This window comes from Odontomachus brunneus, unplaced genomic scaffold (genome assembly GCF_010583005.1).
Source record: "Odontomachus brunneus isolate Ranch 3 - 2012 unplaced genomic scaffold, Obru_v1 Obru_scaffold_143, whole genome shotgun sequence".
Lineage (NCBI taxonomy): Eukaryota > Metazoa > Arthropoda > Insecta > Hymenoptera > Formicidae > Odontomachus > Odontomachus brunneus.
This window is the reverse complement of record NW_022639593.1, coordinates 802447-807382: the sequence shown is the minus strand read 5'-3', so window position 1 is coordinate 807382 and position 4936 is coordinate 802447. Positions and strand designations below refer to the sequence as shown.

Below are 4936 nucleotides of genomic sequence, written 5' to 3'. Positions count from 1 at the left end.
TATCTCTTAAGGACGGATTCCTGAGGTAATTTGAAGAAAAAAATCCTAATACAAAAATAAAGCTATAATATTTTTCGAATTATAAACGATTAAAATTGACCAATTATATTGGCTAAAGTACGCACGCTCAGTTATGGTACAACACACAATGGTACAGGTGCATACACATAAGTGAGAAATTGCATAAGATATGAAATTAGTTATAAATCCCTTAAAGAAACGTCAAATGTGTGACAGCTTACTGATTCTCATAAATGTATTGTGTGATATTTTATTCATAACATTTTGATGAGATTGTTATTATTTACGATATGTTTATTTTAATGATTGAAAAGGCAGATTATTATTACATATATTGTTGTATATATAGAACTTCCGTATCAATATTTGGAAAAGGGACGACATGTGCATGCACCTGTACCACTGTGTGTTATACCTGAACGCGCGTACTTTAGCCAATATAATTGGTCAACTTTAATCGTTTATAATTTGAAAAATATTATAGCTTCACCATTTTTGTATTAGGATTTTTTTATTCAAATTACTTCAGGAATTCGACCTTAAAAGATAATGTGATAGTGACGGGACACCCTGTATATCTAAGATATATCTGATTGGATATCGCTCATCGTATATCGCGTGTCGCGTCGTGCATCTCGCTGATCTGTGAAACTATTAGTGATTAGCGACGAGCGATGAGTGATATCCAATCAGAACTCTGCTTCAAGAAGAAATAAGAGCTCTCATTGGATATCGCTCATCGCTCGTCGCTAATTGCATCCAGTGTATAAGACATTGCAATCTGCCAGATTGAGGATGGACTATGATTGATCATTTTGCTTATTGCTACTGGCTTATGTACAGACCGAATTTAATAGATTTAAAACAAAAAAATAACTATTAGAGTAACGAATTAATCGTTACCGTTACTGAATAAATGTAACTACGTTACCATTACAGTTACCGATCAGAAAAAGTAACGCCGTTACCGTTATAGTTACCAAAAAAAAGTAACTGTAACGGTAACGACGTTACAAGTAACTCGTTACTTCCCAACCATGGTTTTAGATTTACATGTTATGGGCTTATAGATATCAGTCAGACGTACATCACCACTTCATGTTTTGTTTAAACAACCGTCTAAATAATTGTGCAAATTAAAAAAAGGGCCCATATAAAATATCACATATGAGTCATGTCATATGCTTTGTGCGTGTTGAATTTAAAAAAAATGGCGTGTCACACTTGTGTAGTGTCCTTTGTAAATTTAACGGTCCACATGAGTTAACTGTTGACAGTATCTCCGTACATGTAGTCAAAAATCTTTCCGTGTCATATTAGTAATAAACTTCTTCGTTTTTACTCATCACTTACAGTCGAGCTCTTGATTATAACAGGTTTCTTCTGTTATTAAAAAAAGAAAAAAAAAAAAAAAAAAATATATATATATATATATATATATATATATATATATATATAGAAGATAGAAGCGATGGTAGTATCATGCGTCAGCCTAGCATCACAGGTATAATTAGGATATTGAATAAATTATAAACTCCGAGAACGTCTGTATGTGATATAAACAAGGATTCTCCCTGAAAATCTGTGAAGAAAAAATAGTTTAAACGTATAAATTGTGACAATGAACAATGAGGTTAACGTTTGTTGTTACATTCTTCACTCTGTCTCGTTTAATTGAAGCAGAGATTGCACTATTAAAGTAACCGAATAAAATTGATTTGCAACCATCAACTCGATTGCGTCGTTAGTTTATTAAGGGCTGATAAAAAGTTTACAATTTCTAATGGCTGATACGGGAAATGGAATATATATTGAATTCCGATTAACATTAGCATTCAAAATTCAAACTAGCAAAAAATTTTTCAAGCATGACTCGAAATATTATCATCTACGAATAGCGATGGAAAAGTAAACTTTGATAGAAGAAGTCGTTGCCTGAACGCATGTTTATTGATAGATGAAAACCGACTGTCCTTTCAGTGATGACTGTGAAGCTATTTGAAAATATCGTCAATATATATCATATCTTTTAGTTGAGCAATGATAATATTTGATCTTAATTTAATAGCGTACAGTTTATATAGATATTCGCTGAATTATTGTCTGCTACTAATGCATTTTCATTAGTTGTAAAAATGAACAAGAATTGGATTCAGCGATTAAAATAATTTCCCAGATGCGCACAAACGGACATAGCCAACTACAACGCCGTATGCCTAGAGATATTCTAGAGACTCTATAAACAACGACATATGATTGGATGTGTCTGTTTGTCAATGTGCATATCTGAGACTCACTCAGCAATTTATACTCCACCGTACACTCCATTGTACAATATATAGACGAATGCTTTTCAATTATCAATAATATTAATTCAATTTTATAATATGCATATCTAATAATAACTCTCTCTCTCTCTCTCTCTCTCTCTCTCTCTCTCTCTCTCTCTCTCTATCGTAAATAAATATAAAAAAAGTATTTATTTATATTCTTGAAACAGAGGGAAGAGTTAAAATTATGTGAATAATAAGTGTAAAAAAGCATAGAGCAAGAAAAAGGAAATTGGAGAAAATAAAATATTTGACAATATTAAACTTTTAGCTGAACTTGTCAGCGAAAGAGAAATGGGTTATATGTCATTAATATAGAATTTTATTGTGCTGAATACATCAGAGTATTCTGGCATAATAGAAGTAAAAACTCAGAATTTGAAAAAATATTACAAATATGAATAAAAAGATTATATGTTGTTTGATGATTGTAAACAATGTTATGCAAAAATCTAAATATATTGAAATAACCAAGTAAACGTTAGATCAACATCATGAGAAATTGATATTAGATATATTTCTGGAATATCTCCGCTTAATATTTCAAAAATATTTCAGAGATATTTCCGGATAATATGGTTTTTATTATTTGCAAAAATATTTTAGAAATATTGAGATACCGAGATTATTCATAATAACGTTGATACAATGATAAAAACTATATATTAAAAAACATTATATGCTACTGAATATCATTGCAATAATGTTGCAGCAACGATTTTTTACTTAGTGCGTTATTCTGGGTGGGCCAAATGTATGGATACACACGAATAAATCTTCAGGACAGGATTTTTGGAAAAAGTGACCTGAATAAAAGTTACTCGGGCCTAAAATAACTATCTGCTGGTGACTTGGATATAACCTTGACCCCAGACTTCAAGGTTATTTGTAGGTCAACTTTGCTTTTTTACATAGAAACATGTATGTTTTATTATAGAATTTTATTCTACGTAATTAAACAACAACTTCTATTTGAAAAAAATGTTTATACCACCTCTATTTTCTAAGATATTTACAAAAATATCTACAAAATTATTGGTTTCAATAATTATTTTATTCGAATTCTATCAATTTTACCGGAAAATAGCAAGATATAAAAATATTATTATTTATTTTTTCTTCTCATAGAGAATTTCTCTACATAAACTTTTTAATACTTTAAGAAAATGCAAAAAATGCATTACTAAAAAATTAATTAGAAAATTCTAAAAAAATTCTCAGAGCTCTATAAAAAGAAAAGAAAATTTCTAAAAAGCTCTATAAAAAGAAAAGAATTTTTATCTCTTGTTATTTTTCGATAAAGTTGGTAGAATTCGAGTAAAACTTATTGAAATCAATAATTTTGTAGATATTTCCGTAAATATCTTAGAAAATAGAGATCGTATGAAAAAGTTTTTCAAATAAAAGTTGTTTGTTTGTTTATGTAGAATAAAATTCCATAATAAAAAATATATTTTTCTATTTAAAAAAGCAAAGTTGATCTCCAAATAACCTTGAAGGTTGGGACCAAGGTTAAATCAAAGGTCACCAGTAGATAGTTCTTTTAGGCTCGAGCAACTTTTATCCAAGTCACTTTTTCCGAAAATCTTGTTCTGAAGATTTATTCGGGTGTATATATTGTCCATATATTTGGCTCACCCTGTATTACGCATTACATTCGGTACTAGCAATAAAATTTTCAATGAATAAAATAATACACAAGAAATGAAACTAATGCCAAACTAAACCTATTCATTTTATAAGTAATATACTTGATTATTAATCAAATTATTAATTAATTATTAATCGAATAATTTTGTATCCATTTTTGTTCTGTTTTCATATAGCAAATAGTTTGCAATTTTGCGCATTCCTCGTGCACAGTAACTAGTAGGAAAAGTATTATATCTTGATTAGAATTCTATGCAGTTTTATACACATTTTAATTACTAGACAACATTCGTATAACAGTCCATTAACTGTTCAGAAATTTCATTAAATTCATATGCATAATTATAAGATAACATAGATAGTAATAGGTAAATAAGTTAATAATATTAAGTAGTAATACATTAATTAAACTTTAAATTAAGATTTTATTTGTATAACTTTTAATTTAATTAAGTTAATTTTGTAAGCCGCGCGAGGAATATATGTTAATTTACATAAAATACATCATAATGCGACTTTACAATGCAATTCTTGACGAGACTTCCTTTATTGGGGGCAAAAGATCAAATCTTTGTTTAATTCCTGACAATATAAACTTCGTCAATGACTCTTGCTGCATCGCTATCCACCTTTGTATTTATATCGGAACGTTATGAATTCCAGTACACAGTCAAGAGGAAGCACTGAAAGATCGTCAATTACCAAACCAGGGTGCGTGTAGTCCTCGGATCAAATTTTCTTTGACGTTCTTTGAGCTAGGTAAGTTTGTTAAATAATACCTCGTGCTCACGGTTTTACTACTGATTAGAGGTTCTTAAAAATTCCTTGAATAATCAATGATTTCGACTCTCATCTTGATTACTAAATTTAAAATATTATTAACTTTTTGTATATTAAATTTCAATTATAATTATTTATATGAACGAGATAGAGAG

The 4936-nt window shown here is 29.3% G+C and overlaps 1 protein-coding gene across 1 annotated transcript in view; it reads left to right on the top strand.

Annotated features, from left to right (window-relative positions):
• The window catches only part of LOC116850347 (acyl-CoA Delta(11) desaturase-like), a 179621-nt gene that overhangs the window by 114649 nt on the left and 60036 nt on the right, over window positions 1–4936 (top strand). The window contains exon 2 of the mRNA XM_032828537.1: window positions 4665–4760. The gene's annotated coding sequence lies outside the window, so the exon portion shown is untranslated. The remainder of the gene's footprint in view (window positions 1–4664; window positions 4761–4936) is intronic.